The sequence below is a fragment of the Chiloscyllium punctatum genome, chromosome 39 (genome assembly GCF_047496795.1).
Source record: "Chiloscyllium punctatum isolate Juve2018m chromosome 39, sChiPun1.3, whole genome shotgun sequence".
NCBI classification, from domain to species: Eukaryota; Metazoa; Chordata; class Chondrichthyes; order Orectolobiformes; family Hemiscylliidae; genus Chiloscyllium; species Chiloscyllium punctatum.
The window spans coordinates 21160953-21177094 of record NC_092777.1 but is presented as its reverse complement, the minus strand read 5'-3'; the positions used below and the strand labels follow the sequence as shown (position 1 = coordinate 21177094).

The 16142-nt window shown below is 42.3% G+C and overlaps 1 protein-coding gene across 1 annotated transcript in view; it reads left to right on the top strand.

The window, feature by feature from the left end:
• The first annotated feature begins 13274 nt into the window (after positions 1–13274).
• Positions 13275–16142, top strand: part of LOC140463861 (myosin-1B-like) — a 33115-nt gene continuing 30247 nt past the window's right edge. The window contains exons 1-2 of the mRNA XM_072558287.1: positions 13275–13340; positions 14061–14112. The gene's annotated coding sequence lies outside the window, so the exon portion shown is untranslated. The remainder of the gene's footprint in view (positions 13341–14060; positions 14113–16142) is intronic.

Below are 16142 nucleotides of genomic sequence, written 5' to 3'. Positions count from 1 at the left end.
GCGAGCTTTCTGTGGGCTTCCAAAAGGACTAGGTAAGCCATACTACCATCTAGAAGGACAAGGGCAGCAGATACATCAAAACACCAGCACCTTCAGGATCCCTTTGCAGCCACTCTTGTTATGAAGGGCTTATGCTTGAAACATTGATTCTCCTGCTCCTTGGAAGCTGCCTGACTGGCTGTGCTTTTCCAGCACCACACTCTTCAACTCTGATCTCCAGCATCCGCAGTCCTCACTTTCTCCTGAGCCACTCACCATCTTGACATGGAATTATATCAGGAAGTCCCTCCCTAATAACATTGTGAGTCTGCCTACAGTACATGGACTACAGCACTTCAAGCGCCTCCTCGAGGGTAGCTAGGGATAGGCAATAAATGCTGGCCCAGACAATGAAGCTCACATTCTACAAGTGATTTAAAAAACTGTAACAAGAGTTTTTAATTGATTTGATATACTCATCAATGCACAAAGATGTATGAATATTTTAAAACTGCTGGATGTAAGATTTTCTTGTAAACCAATGCTAAACTATTCTTAGTACATCAGGGTTACCACATTATGCATTACAAATATCATTGTCACAAAATACAACACACCAACAAATTTGGGATATCAGCACTAGACTAATATTTTCTATTTTTTCTTAAATACACAGAAGGAGAACAGGGATCTACAAGTCATATCTTAAAGTTTACACACCAGCTGATTAACACACCTTTGAACTGTAATAAATTACAGTCTAAACTATCTCAATAGATACACTTAGAGCCAATCACCTGAGAATGGCATGCACAATCCAGCAAAATTAGTTAAATAGCACAATCAAAGACAAAGTAAGGACAAAATTGGAGTACTCAGTAGTACTTTATTCAGTAACAGAAAATACTCAACAGGTCAGCTATCTGTGATGAAAAATTACTTTGAACATCTATACGGTGCAATTACGCCCATGAGAAAAGTTAAGGATGTGAGATACATGCAATTAAGTAATAGAATTACAAGTGCAAAGGTAGAATTGTTACGCTGTTAAAGAAGAAGGAGCTTAGTTTTTGGATCATAACTTATACTACAACATGAATAAGTTGCAAGGTTAGAATATGTGTTAGCTTGGTTATATTTACAGAATGCATTCAGTGAATCATTGACAAATTCTGAGGTTTGAACATGTCGGACATATCGCTAAGTTACGATTATGAAAATTCTTGATCTTCTAGTGCATTGAGCATTGTGGCTATGATTTTTGACTTCTTCTGGAATGCTTATTTTCTGGGATGCTCATCTTCTGAGATTGTCTGTTGTAGAAAGTTGCAAACATTATTGTCCTCCTCAGTACGTTTCTCAAATCAGTTCAATTATTTAAAGAAGTCAAAGAGAACAAAGGAAAAAGTTTTAATTACAGAAATTATATACAGACTACTTTCACTTAGCTAAAGGCTTGTGTATTTGAATGTAGGTTTTGTTTATATGTTGCAAAATTAGTAAAAGATCACTAATTTTGAAAAATGAAACTAAATTGACAGACTCCAGTAATTGTATATAGATTCTGTTTTGTTCATATTCCAAAAATGGAAGCAATTCATGGCACCTGTGAGAGAGAATTTAAGAGGGTGAGAGGAAGACTTAAAGCCTTTTCATCCTAATTTCAGCTGTCTTTTGTAAAATGCTTGCAATTTTGAATCATATCTAGTAGTCATTTAATTATTTTTATTTTGTTTGTTACAGTTTGAACATGAAAAATTTCAAATGGTTGAAACAGATAAAAAAACCAAAGGGCCAAATTATCTTGGAGTTCAGGTCAAATTCAGAAACTTTCTGATTCAACAAATATACCTCCTTTCAAAAGTTCACCGCGGGGCAAAGGTGTTGGGGGAGGTGGCCAGATATCAATTAGAATTAGGTTTATTGTAACGTGTACTCACATGAGTACAGTGGAAACTTTACAAATCGCCAATTATGGTGCCATCTTAAAGGTGCAGAATCTTAGATACAAAGCAGAAAAATAAAGAAATAAAATTAAAAAGTTAAACATTCTAGCCAACCGGTTAGAAATTTCACCTCCATTTTTGGGACATTGGTTCTGTCTTGATGATGAATGTATGGCCCTCAAGCCATCAGCACTCATTTCCATTAACCACAAATGAATCCATGCCCCCCACATTCCCCACAGCCCTTCATATTCCCCTTGCTCTCTTCATGCCCCTCCATGCATCCTTCGTATCTGCTCATCCCATATCCACTAATAGAGGGGGAACCAATATCCTGGCAGGGAGATTTGCTAGAGCCACTCAGGAAGGTTTAAACTAGTCTGGCAGAGGGATAGGATTTATAGCAGTAGGGAGACAAAACAGAAGGTTGACAACAGTACAGAACTTAATGACAGCAAGTCAAATAATAAAGGCTGTGTTGATAATCCTCATGGTAGATATGGTAGGTGAAAGCGTGACAGGAAACAAGGCAAGTTTGGGTTAAACTGCGTTTATTTTAATGCAAGAGAACTGACAGGTAAGGCAAATGAATTTGGGGCATGTATGGGTATATGGGACTGGGATATTATAGCTATTAGCTGAAACATAGCTGAGCCAGGACAGGACTGGCAATCCAATGTTCTGGGGTACAGATGCTACTGGAAGGATAGAAGGGTGGGCTAGAGAGGAGGGGGAGTTGCATTTTTGATTAGGAAGAACATCACGGCAGTACTAAGAGAGGACATTCTTGAGGATTCATCCACTGAGTCTACATGTAGAACTGAGAAATAAAATGGGGAGATCATTTTAATAAAATTGTACTGTTATCCCTCCAATAGTCAGTGGGAGATGGAGGAGCAAATATGTAAGCAGATCACAGATTGCTGCAAGAATAATAGGATTGTAAAAGCACGGGATTTTAACTTTCCTTACATCGACTGGGACTGCAATAGTTTTAAGGGCTTGGATAGAGAGAAATTTGTTAAATGTGGTCATAAAGAAGTTTTCATGCAATTTGTAGATAGCCCTACTGGAGAAGGGGAAAAACTTGACTTCCTCTTGGGAAATAAGGCAGGGTAAGTGATAGAAGTAATAGTGGGGGAGCACTTTAGGACTAGTGACCATAATTCCATTAGATTTATAATACCTATGGAAAAGAATAGGTCTGGTCCACAAGTTAAAGTTTTTATTTTACTTTATTCATTCACAGGATGAGAGCATTGCTGGCCAGGCAGCATTTATTGCCCATCCCTAATTGCCGAGAGGGCAGTTAAGAGTCAACCACATTGCTGTGCGTCTGGAGTCACGTGTAGGCCAAACCAGGTAAAGACAACAGGTCCCTTTCCTAAAAGAGAACAGTGAACCAGATGGGTTTTTCCAATAATTGACAATGGTTTCATGGTCAGCATTCAACTCTTAATTCCAGATATTTATTGAATTCAAATTCCACCATCTGCCATGGTGGGATTTGAACAGGAACTTTCAAAAGTCGATTGGGGTGGTTGTTTGCATGCAAAGAGACATCTGGTCAGTGGGAGGCTTTCAAAAGTGAGTTCATGAGAGTTTAGGGTCAGCATGTGTTTATGAATGAAGGCTGACAGGAGTAGAGTTGTTGAGGCCCTGCTCAAGAAAAAGGAAGCATATGTCACATATATGCAGCTGTGATCAAGTGAATTCCTTGAGGAGTACAGAGGGTGTCAGAGTACACTTAAGAGAGAAATCAGGAGGACTAAAAGGGGACATATGATGGTTTTGGCAGATAAAGTAAAGGAAACTCCAGAGATTCTACAAGTACAAAAGTGTAACTAGCGAGGGAATTGGACCCCTTAAGGATCAACAAGGATCCATCTATGCATGGAACCACATGAGATAGGTGAGATCCTAAATGAATATTTCTTGTGAATATCTACTGTCAAGAAAGGCATGGATGCTAGGGATATTGGTGAAATAAATAGTGATGACTTGAAGAGAGTCCACAGTGCAGAAGAGGATGTGCTGGAAGTCTTAAAATGCAATAAAGTGGATAAAGTCCCAGGACCTGATGAAATATATCCCAGGACTTTGTAGGAGACTAGGGAACAAATTGCGGACTCTTTGCAGAGAAATTTGTTTCATCGACAGCTACAGGTGAAGTTCCCGAAGATTGGAAGGTGGCTAATGTTGTGCCCTTATTACAAAAGGCTGAGGGAAATGCCTGGGAACTACAAATAAGTGAACCTAACATCTGTGGTGGGTAACGTGTTCAAGGGGTTTCTGAGAGACAGGATATACAGGCATTTAGAGAGGCAAGGATTTAGAATGGTCAGCATGGCTTTGTGCATGGGAAATTGTGTCTCACAAATTTGATTGAGTTTTTTGAAGGGGTGACAAAGACGGTGGATGAGGTGCAGTGCAGTAGATATTGTCTACATGAACTTGGTACTGCATGGCAGGTTGAAGAGTAAGGTTAAATCTCACAGGATCCAGGGAAAGCTAGCCAATTGGATACAAAATTGGCTTGACAGTAGAAGACAGAGGGTCTTGGTAGATGGTTATTTTTCAGATTGGAGGCCTATGACCAATGATGTGCCACAAGCATTGTTGTTGATCTACTGTTATTTGTCATTTACCTAAATGATTTGGATGAGAATTTAGGAGGTATGGTTGGTAAGTTTGTGGATGGCACCAAGATTGATGGTAGAGCAGATAGAGAAGAGGGTTATCTGGGAATACAGCGAGAACTTGTTCAATTTGAGCCAGTGCGCTGAGGAATGGCAGTTGGAGTTTAATTTTGGGTGTGACTAACACAATCAATGATAGGGCCCTGGGAGGAGTTACAGAACAAAGAGATCTAGGGGAATTGGTTCATAGATCCTTGAAAGTGGAGTCACACATAGACAGGATGGTGAAGAAGGCTGTCAGCATGATTGCTTTCACCAGTCAGGGCACTGAGTATAGGATTGGGACACTTTGTTGCAGCTGCACAAGACATTGGTAAGACTACATTTGGAGCACTGCATGAAGTAAAAGTATTATTAAACTATAAAGAGTGGTGAAATGATTTACTAGTATGCTACCTGGACTGGAAGGTTTGAGTTACAGAGAGAAGCTGGCTCGCCTAGGAATTAGAGTCATGGAGATGTACAGCACACAAACAGACCCCTCTGGTGATGAAGGAGCAGCACTCTGAAAGCTAGTGTTTCCAAATAACTTGTTGGACTATGTATCCGAAATTAATCTAGTCCCATTTTCCTCTAAACTCTTCCTATTCAAATACCCATCCAGATGCCTTTTAAATGTTGTAAATGTATCAGCCTCCACTTCCTCTGGCAACTCATACAATACACATACCACCTTATTTTTCCCTGAGTCCCTTTTAAATCTTTCCCCTCTCACTTAAACATATGTCCTATAGTTTTGGACTCTTTCACCCAGGGAAATGACCTTATCGATTCACTCTATCCATACCTTTCATTATTTTATAAACGTCTATAACGCCTCCGATGCTCCAAAGAAATATAAGAAAGGTGGTAAGGAAAACCAGGGAATTGTAGACCGGTGAGCCTAACATAGGTGGTGGGCAAATTGTTGGAGGAAATCTTAAGGGACAGGATTTACATTATTGGAAAGGCAAGGACTGATTAGGGATAGTCAACATGGCTTTGTGCATGGGACATCAAGTCTCATTAACTTGATTGAGTTTTTTAAAGAAATAACAAAGAGGATTGATGAGGTTTGAGTGGTGGACATGATCTATACCGACTTCGGTAAGGCGTTTGACAAGGCTCCTCATGGTAGACCGGGGGGTTAGCCATGATCTAACGGTTAGCCAGGTTAGATCTCATGGAATACAGAGAGAACTAGCCACTTGGATATAGACAACAGGGTGGTGGTGGAGGGTTGCTTTTCAGACTGGAGACCTGTGACCAGTGGTGTGCCACAAGGATTGATGCTGGGTCCACTGCTTTTCATCATTTATATAAATGATTTGGATGTGAACATAGGAGATACATTTAGTAAGTTTGCAGATAACATCAAAATTGGAGATGTACTGGACAACGAAGAAGGCTATTTCAGAGTAAAATGGAATCTTGATCAGATGGGCCAATAGGCTGAGGAGTGGCAGATGGATTTTAATTTCGATATATGTGAGGTGCTGAATTTTGGAAAGGCAAATCAGGGCAGGACTTATACACTTAATGGTAAGGTACTGGGAAGCGTTGCTGAACAAATGCAGGTTCATAGTTCCTTGAAAGTAGAGTCACAGGTATGAATTAGAATCCCTACAGTGTGGGAACAGGCCCTTCGGCCCAACAAGTCCACAGTGACCCTCTGAAGAGTAACCCACCCCGACTTTACTAACCTATATTTACCCCGATTAATGCATCTAACCTACACATCATTGAACATTATGGACAATATAGCATGGCCACTTCTCCTAACCTGCACGTCTTTGGATTGTGGGAGGAAGCCAGAGCACCTGGAGAAAACCCACGCAGAGACAGGGAGAATGTACAAATTCCATACAGACAGTCACCTGAGGCTGGAATCAAACCCGGGTCCCCAGCACTGTGAGGCAGCAGTGCTAACCACTGAGCCACCGTGCAGTAATTGGGATACTGAAGAAGGCATTTGGTATGCTTTCTTTTATTGGTCAGAACATTGAGTATAAGAGTTGGGAGGTTATGTTACAGCTGTACAGGACATTGGTTAGGCCACTTTTGGAAAAATGTGTGCAATTCTAGTCTCCCTCCTATCGGAAAGATGTTGTGAAACTTGAAAGTGTTCAGGAAAGATTTACAAGGATGCTGCCAGGGTTGGAGGGCTTGAGCTATAGGGAGAGACTGAATAGGCTGGGGTTGGTCAACCTCCAGTCTTCTGGCATCTCACCTGTGACTATCAATGATACAAATATCTCAACAATGTGCCCAGCAAACACTTCCTTAGCTTCCCACAAAGTCCTGGGGATTTATCCACCTTTATGCGATTTAAGACATCCAGCACCTCCTCCTCTGAAATATGGACATTTTTCAAGATGTCATAATCTATTTCCTCACATTCCATATCTTCCATGTCCTTCTTTACAGTAAACACTAATGCAAAATATTTATTTAGTATCTCTTCCATCTCTTGTGGTTCCACAGCATAGGCTGCCTTGCTGATCTTTGAGGGGCGCTATTTGCTCCCTTTTTACCCTTTCATCCTTAATGTATTTATAAAATCCCTTGGGATTCTCCTTAACCCTATTTGCCAAAGCTACCTCATATCCCCTTTTTGCCCTCTTGATTTCTCTTTTAAGTACACTCCTACTGCCTTTATATCCTTCTAAAGATTCACTTGATCTCTGCTGTCTTCCTTCTTTCTCTTAACCAAAACCTCATTTTCGCTGGTCATCCAGCTTTCCCTACACCTACTGACCTTTCCTTTCACCCTAACAGGAACACACTGTCTCTGGACTCTCATTATCTCATTTTTGAAGCCTTCCCAACTTCCAGCCGTTCCTTTATCTGTGAACATCTGCCGCCAATTAACTTTTGAAAGTTCTTGCTTAATGCGATCAAAATTGGCCTTCCTCCAATTTAGAACTTTAACTTTAGATCTAGTCTTCTTTCCCTGAAGTGTAGGAAACTGAGGAGTGATCTTAAAGTGGTCTTTAAAATTATGAGAGGCATAGATAAAGTAGGTAACAAGCAGGAGGCTGGAAAAACACAGCAAGCCAGAAGCATCAGGAGGTGGTGACGTCCTGAAGAAGGGTTACACCCGAAATGTTGACTCTCTGCCTCCTGGTGCTGCCTGGCTTGCTTTGTTCTTCCAGCCTCCTGCGTTACGACCTTGGATTCCAGCATCTGCAGTTTTTTTATCTTTAACTATAGATAAAGTAGATAGCCAACTGTTTTCTCTATGGTAGGGGAATCTAAAACTAGAGGGCATTGGTTTAAGGTGAGACAGGAGAGATACAAAAGGGTCTAGCAGAGCAATGTTTCCACACAGAGGGTGCTGAACGGCTGGAATGGGCTGCCAGAGTTAGTGACGGAGAGTACAATTTCATCATTTAAGAAACATTTGGACAAGTACATTGATGGGATAGGTATGGAGGGATATGTTACACTGGCAGCACCCCCCACCTCTTCCTCCGATATATTGATGACTGTATTGGTGCCAACTCCTGCTCCCACGAGGAGGTGGAACAGTTCCTCAACTTCACTTACACCTTCCACCCTGACCTTAAGCTCACCTGGACCATATCCAACATCCCCCTCACCTTCCTGGACCTCTCTGTCTCCATCTCCAGTGACTGACTCAGCACAGACATCTATTTCAAACCCACCAACCCCCTTCTCCTATAAAAATGCGATCCCTTACTCTGAATTCCTTAGCCTCTGCTGTATCTGCTCCCAGGAGGAGCAATGCCATTTCAGGACATCCCAGATGGCCTCTGATTTCCAGGACCACAATCTCCCCTTGCACGTGATCAACAATGCCCTCCAGTGCATCCCCTCCACTTTCCACACCTTTGCCCTTGAATCCCACCCCTCCAACTGCAACAAGGATAGAACCGCCCTGGTCCTAATCTGCCACTTACAATCAGACCCCACCACCAGAGACATATTTCCCTTCCCAACCCTGCCTGCGTTCTGCAGAGACCATTCCCTCTGCGGCCCCCTCATTAGGTCCACATCCCCCATCATTCTACCCTCCACATCCAGCACCTTCCTTTGCCGCTGCAAGAGGTGCAAAACCTGCATCCATACTTCCCACCTCACCTCCGTTCAAGGCCCCAAAGGATCTTTTCACACCTAGCAGAGATTTTCCTGCACTTCCACCCACCTCATCTACTGTATCCATTGCTCTTGATGTGGTCTCCTCTACACTGGGGAGACAGAACGTCAATTCATGGAACATTTCAGGGAACATCTCTTGGACACAAACACCAAACAACCCCACCACCCTGTGGCCGACCACTTCAACTCCCCCTCCCACTCCACCAAGGAGACACAAGTCCTAGGCCTCCTCCACCACCAAATTCAAGCCACCCAACGCCTGGAGGAAGAGCGCCTCATCTTCTGTCTTGGGACCCTTCAACCATATGGCATCAATGTTGATTTCACTAGTTTCCAAACCTCCCTTCCCTCCACCTCATCCTGGATCTAACCCTCAAATTCGGCACTGCCCTTTTGACCTGCTCCACCTGTCCATCTTCCTTCCCACCTATCCACTCCACCCTCCCCACCGACCTGTCACAATCATTCTCCACACGCATCCACCAATCGCCTTCCCAGCTGCCTCCCTCCAGCCTGACCCCCACCCGCTTATTTATTTCTCAGCCCTCTTCCATTCACCTCCCCCCCCCCACATTCCTGATGAAGGGCTTCTGCCCGAAACATCGACTCTCCTGCTCTTAGAATGCTGCCTGACCTGCTGTGCTTTTGCAGTGCCACACTTTGACTCTGACTCTCCAGCATCTGCAACCCCTCATTTTCTCTCATGGAGGGATATGGACCAAACACACGCAAATGCCACTAGTTTAATTGCAAAAGCTGGGTGGCATGGATAAGTTAAGCGAAAGGGTCTATTTCCATGCTGCAAATCTCGACTCTATGACACTATGAATATACCTCAGAGGCCTCTTTGAAATGGGCATTTTAAAAAAATTCTAACAATCTAACAAAGCTATCATAGTAACACAATTCATGCTGAAAAGAACCTTCACTTCAAAAAAGCTATTCAAAAAATCTTAAGATCCCCTCATGTCATTAATTTGTTGTCACAAAGCAAGACAGTTTTGAGACATTATTCAAAGTTAATCTGTCAGTCCAATTGTTGAACTAGGTGGTTGTGGACACCTTGGAGCTTACCCAAGTATTCATAATGGACTCAGCTGGCATAAACAATTGCAACTCACAGACAGAGAAGCCTATTAAAATTACTAAAACTTATGACCGTGTTTCTTTTTTAAGCCATACTGTGTACCCTGTCGATCAACGCATTCCAGCAACAGATGGAAAACATAAGTGTAAGCTGCAGAAACTTTTATTTTCAGTTTTAAAGAGCTGTAGATTTAAATCATTTCAGGTCATGACACACAGAATTCCCAGACAGTGTTTTATTCAGTTTTTATTTTATAATAACAATTTTCCAATGGGAAAAGTGCTCTGATTCATCTCAGCAATTACAAAATGTATGTGATGCAGAGCTTGATAATCGACGACTGCTGTAGAACACATTGACAGCACATTACAACATCCAACTAATGAAACCAAAAAGAGATGAATATAGAACATAGAACAGTACAGCACAGTACAGACCCTTTGGCCCACAATGTTGTGCCAGGCATTTATCTTAATTGAAGATGAACCTAACCTACACATCCCCTCAATTTACTCCACTGGTCACCTTATTTTAGGAAGAATGTAGATACTTTAGAGAGGGTGCAGAGGAGGTTTACCAAGATGCTGCCTGGATTGGAGGGCATGTCTTATGAAAAGAAGTTGAGTGAGCTAGGACTTTTCACACTAGAGAAAAGGAAGAGAGGTGACTTGATAGAAGTGTACAAGGTAATGAGAGGCATAGATAGAGTAGATAGCTAGAGACTTCTCCTCAGGGCAGATATGGCTGTCACCAATGGTCATAATTTTAAGGTGATTGGAGGAAGGCATAGGGGAGACGTCAGAGGTAGGTTCTTTATGCAGAGAGTGGTGTGTGCATAGAATGTACTGCCAGCAGTGGTTGTGAAGTCAGAGACATTTGGGATATTTAGTCTCAAATTCTCACTAGTGGAGCCTGATTCCTCTTAAATTGCTCTTTTTCTTGGGGGGTAGGTGAGGGGGTGGGGAAGTGGTGCATTGACTTTCCAGCCACACAATGGAACATGCAATGTTGGAAATGTGACATGTGGCTCACAGTAATGAATGTGACGCATTGTAATAATGGGACACTTCAGATAGATACTGACCATATAGTCATAGAGTCATAGAGATGTACAGCATGGAAACAGACCCTTCGGTCCAACTCATCCATGCCGACCAGATATCCCAACCCAATCTAGTCCCACCTGCCAGCAGCCGGCCCATATCCCTCCAAACCCTTCCTATTCATATACCCATCCAAATGTCTCTTCAATGTTGCAATTGTACCAGCCTCCACCACTTCCACTGGCAGCTCATTCCATACTGGTACCACCCTCTGTGTGAAGAAAAGTTGCCCCTTAGGTCTCTTTTATAAGGAACTTTCCTTCTTTTTTCAGAATGTTTTACTTGTTGTAGAGAAGGGTGATATTTTAGGGGTTGAACCACCAAGCATTTAAAGAAACACAAGAACCCTTCATGCAGTAGGTTAACAGTTCAGAGGAAGGGTCGACCCTTCCCGACCCGACGCGAAACGTTAACTCTGATTTATCTCCACAGATGCTGCCAGACCTGCTGAACTTTTCCAGCAATTGCTGTTTTTTTTGTTCCTGATTTCGAGCACTCGCAGTTCTTTCGGGTTTTTGTTTCGTAAATTAACTGTCTGGGCATGTGCACATTAGCATCAAACGGGAGCGGAGTCTATGTATCTCGTTTATTGTCGATCATTTTAAAATGGTCGCGAAAAAGAAACGGTTCATTACACACCTTGCGAAGTCATAATTTTGCTCTCATTACCCAAGAACCATATACCAGAACTCCTCTTAACTGGAGTTACTCACCTAATGTCACTGAATTCCCAGTGCGTTCTGTCCTATTTATTTTCTCCTCAACAGCTACTTACTCGAAAGTAAATTTGGTTCAAGCATGCTGTTTTAAAAATTATTCTTAGATTTGGGAGCGATCCTTGTCGTAGTTCAGAAAGTAACAAACCTGCGGCGCTCTCCGTCAGAGTTCCGCTCCAGCTCCCGAAGGGGGAAGATCCCGAATGTCGCTCGGTATTTATGCACCCTCTCTCATCGAACCGGCATGTCACTGATTGCGGGAGTCTGTCAGACCACACAAGCTCTTCCCAAAGCAGGAATGGAAAAGGGAAAAACAGATCACAGACAGACAGCGGAGAAACCAGGGGACCACGCTGATTTTTACAGTCTAGCACTAGTGTGATTGTAAGAATTTAAAACGGGGAGCAAAGCCGGTTCACTCCACTTGTGTTTTACGTAAGAAGTAGACAGCCTGAGACGCTTGGAGGCAGGCGGTACTACAGCCACTACGTTTAGATATGTGTCTTGGTTGCAAATTTTTGGGGAGCTTAATTTAAATTTATTTTTCGTTAGTTCCTGAGATGTGATGTCTTTGGCAAGGCCAGTATTTCTTGCCAGTCCCTAATAGAAAGCGGTAGTTGAGGCAGTAGCGACACCGGCAGCGCAGTTAAACAGGAGGTTCCATATTTTGACCCTGCGACACTGTAGACAAAACGATACAGTTCATAGTCAAGATGGGCTGTAACTTAGAGGCGAGCTAGCAAATAGCGTTGATGTCCTAAACGTTTAGTAAGTGTATAAAGTAATGAATTCTCTGGATTTCTCTAATGCAAACCATGAAGTTCAGTTAGACTAAGAAACTGATTGAGGAACTAGAACTGGCTGATGAAGGATTATTGGCGATGACGCCAAGTAACGACTTCTCAAGAGCTGCAAAGTCATTTTAGGACTTAACCTGGTGTGGTGTGATTTTTAACTTTGTACACCCCAGTCCAACACCGGCACCTCCAATTCTCTGGAAATGTATTTTATGGCTTGCTTCCATTGAATGTAATGGATAGCAAATAATCCGGTACAGCGATGTTTTACTCTGTTAAATCATCACAATCTGGGATATTTCTACCACTCATCTTTTCAAATCAAGGTTACATCCTGATAACAGATACATCCCCAGTTAAGCCGCAGTTGCAGGTCGTCTCCACCTTCCCGCTATAGTAACTTTTATTATTTTCCTCCCGCCTACAAAATCCCCTTTCCAGTTAAAAACAGGTCTAGCCTCTTGCCAATGCAGCATTCACTTACACCATGCTGAAATTTTTTGTTACCTACACAACTCTCGATGATTGAAAACCATAATAAATGACACTTAGACTAGTCTTGGTCTCTGCAGTGCATCTCCAACTGAGGCAATTTGGTAGAGGTATCATTCACTGGTTTATATAAACATCGCCGAGGCTGTCTATCAGCGTCAGATCGACTCATAATATGTTTTAGTGGCAGGAAGATTAATGACTCCGTCATTCCAATATCTAAGGGGTTGCACGCTTTTCGACTAATTATAACTCTTCGCTGGGAAAAAGATAGTTGGCAACCACGTCGGGTCAATGAATCGGGCCAATTGTCACATTTTCCATATTTGGAGAAGCCAGCCGCTATGTAGGCAACATTCTTCTTATAAAAGCAGGTGCGGTGGATGGTTCTCGGCATCCTCCACTGAACCAATAGCAAAGGTAGGTTCGATTGGGTCACCTCTCCCACGTTTTCGTAATAGAATGGACACGGCTATTTAACGTTAAGCATTAGAATAATCAATGCTCTGAGAAAACTATCCGATGGAGAAATAACAAAATATTATTTTTACTTAGCTATGATACATAAGTGTCAGTTTCCCATAGATTTCTGTATAACGCATTTTTTTTACATTTATGTCACATTTTCCTCTTAAGTTCCTCTCCTGATTAATGTTCATCGTGGTCTTTTGCCTTTTTGCCCTGTTGAAACTGATGTGAAATTTCTTGCGTCTTTTTAAAATATATTTTTAAAATTATACCAAATACACTTGAATTGCAAAATGTTTAATACATTTATTGAAGCTTGGTCAAGACAGTTACTAAGCACAGCACTTAAAGCAGGCGCGCCCTTGACAGTTCAGACCACCATGCAGTCTCCACTCTCAATCTTGAATTTCAAAGGATGCTGATGGTCTAAACTGGGGAACATCTGCCTCGGAAGGCACCTTTTAAAACGTTTTCTGTGGGAGTTCAACGTGTAACTGTTGACCAAAGGATCAGAAACGTATTCATTGCGCTGAAAGAAACTGGAGAGACCGCTAACGTACCCATAATTCTAGTTCATCAATCACAAGGTTCAAGCGGCAGGTTCATGCCCAAAGTCTTTCAAGTCAACAAAACATTTGCCTGGCGACGATTGACGTTTATTTTTGCTTCCAGCTCCTGGCAACTGGACAGGATTCGTTACTTCTGGCTACTTGTATCCAAGAAGGTAAGACAAACTAAGTATAATGTCCATGCATGAAATTTTCAAACTGATTTGATTAGCATTGTGGTGAATGGCCCGTACATTCTATGACATTAGATGCCGCGGTTGCGCATTGACATTACTGGAGCTTAGGTATTGAATTATTCTCCAGTTTTTTGACTAAAACAAATACGGTAGGGGTCATTCAACAATTTGGTCAAACGTATAAAGGTGGAGGCTTGGTGTAATGGTCCTATCACTAGCCTAGTAATCTAGTCTCAAGCTAAAACCTCTGGAGATGTGGGTTCCAATCCTAGCATGACACATAGTTACATTTGAAGAGGCCCGGGTTCAAGTGCCACCTACTCCAAAGTTGTGCAGTAATGTCCTTGACTAGGACAAAGAGAGACAAAAAATACTTTCGTGAGGGCTTTTGTGGCAGTGCCCCTGCCTCTGGGCAAGAAGGCCCACTTGCTTCCAGAGGATAGGAACAGGTTGATTGACAAACGGTTTAGTGCAGATATGGGGAATCGGCGAATATGAGCAGAGCTGGTATGTGTCGGTGACCAGCTGGAAATACATTCTTGTTGGACGCAAGTTGTCGCCTATCGCCATTCCAAGAGCAACTGTGAAATTGTATGAAGAAAGCATTCTAGATGCCTCAGAATATAGTACATGTAACAATAGCAGGACATGATAGGTAGGTAGGATAGTGAAGAAAGCGTTTGGCATGCTTTCCTTTATTAGTCAGAGTACTCAGTACAGGAGTTGGGAAATCATGTTGAGGCTGTACAGGACATTGGTTAGGCCATTGTTGAAATATTGCGTGCAATTCTGGTCCCCTTCCTATCGGAAGGATGTTGTGAAACTTGAAAGGGTTCAGAAAAGATTTACAAGGATGCCAGGGTCGGAGGATTTGAGCTATAGGGAGATGTTAAATAGGCTGGGGCTGTTTCCCCTGGAGGGTCGGGGGCTGACCTTATAGATGTTTATAAAATCATGAGGGACATGGATAGGATAAATCGATAAAGTCTTTTCCCTGGGGTCGGGGGAGTCCAGAACTAGAGGGCATAGGTTTAGGGTGAGGGGAAAGATATAAAAGAGACCTAAGGGGCAACGTTTTCACGCAGAGAATGGCACCTGTATGGAATGAGCTGTCAGAGGTAGTCGTGGAGGCTAGTACGATTGCAATATTTAAAAGGCATCTGGATGGGTGTATAAATAGGAAGGGTTTGGAGGGATATGGGCCGGGTGCTGGCAGGTGGGACTCGATTGAGTTGGGATATCTGGTCGGCAAGGACGAGTTGGACCGAAGGGTCTGTTTCCGTGTACATCTCTATAACTCTATGATGTAGGGTAGCCAGCGAATATTGTAACTGAAGATGCAACCTGGCCAGAGTTACAAACATACTGCAAAACACGATAGCTCCAATATTGGCAGCATCGCGCGATGTGTATTGTGTACTGGACATATATTAGCTGTTGACTTAAATATTGCACTTCCATTTCAAATATGTTGAAGTCCCTATACGAGTTCTTAGTACAAACGTAGGTCTAAAACCTTCTGAATAATAACATGGTCCTGTATGTTTAATAAACATTGTGAATTATTAAACCGCCTGTAATTGGTCTGTTTTCTTCTGAAGAAAATGTTTTAAAAACGTTACAAGGCCAGTGACACTACCGTTGTATCTCAATGTTACAAACGGAGGTTTACAACTTTCAGATCAGCTGGGTTTGATACTGGGTGGTCTCCATTTGTGCTGTCCAGTTTATTGTTGCCAGTCCAGTTACCCCACAACTGAACGATTTACCCAATCTCTAATCGATTCCCAATATACTCATTTTTAATCATTGAAAGGATTTTCCAAACCGCTGCTACTCCAAACTGGAAAGTTGACACCAAATTTTAATAAATGGGTAAAAACAGAAAGAACTGCGGATGCTGTGAATCAGAAACAAAAACAGAAATTGCTGGAAAAGCTCGGCAGGTCTGGCAGCATCTACGGAGAGAAATCAGAGTTATCGTTTCGGGTCCAATGACCCTTTTCAAT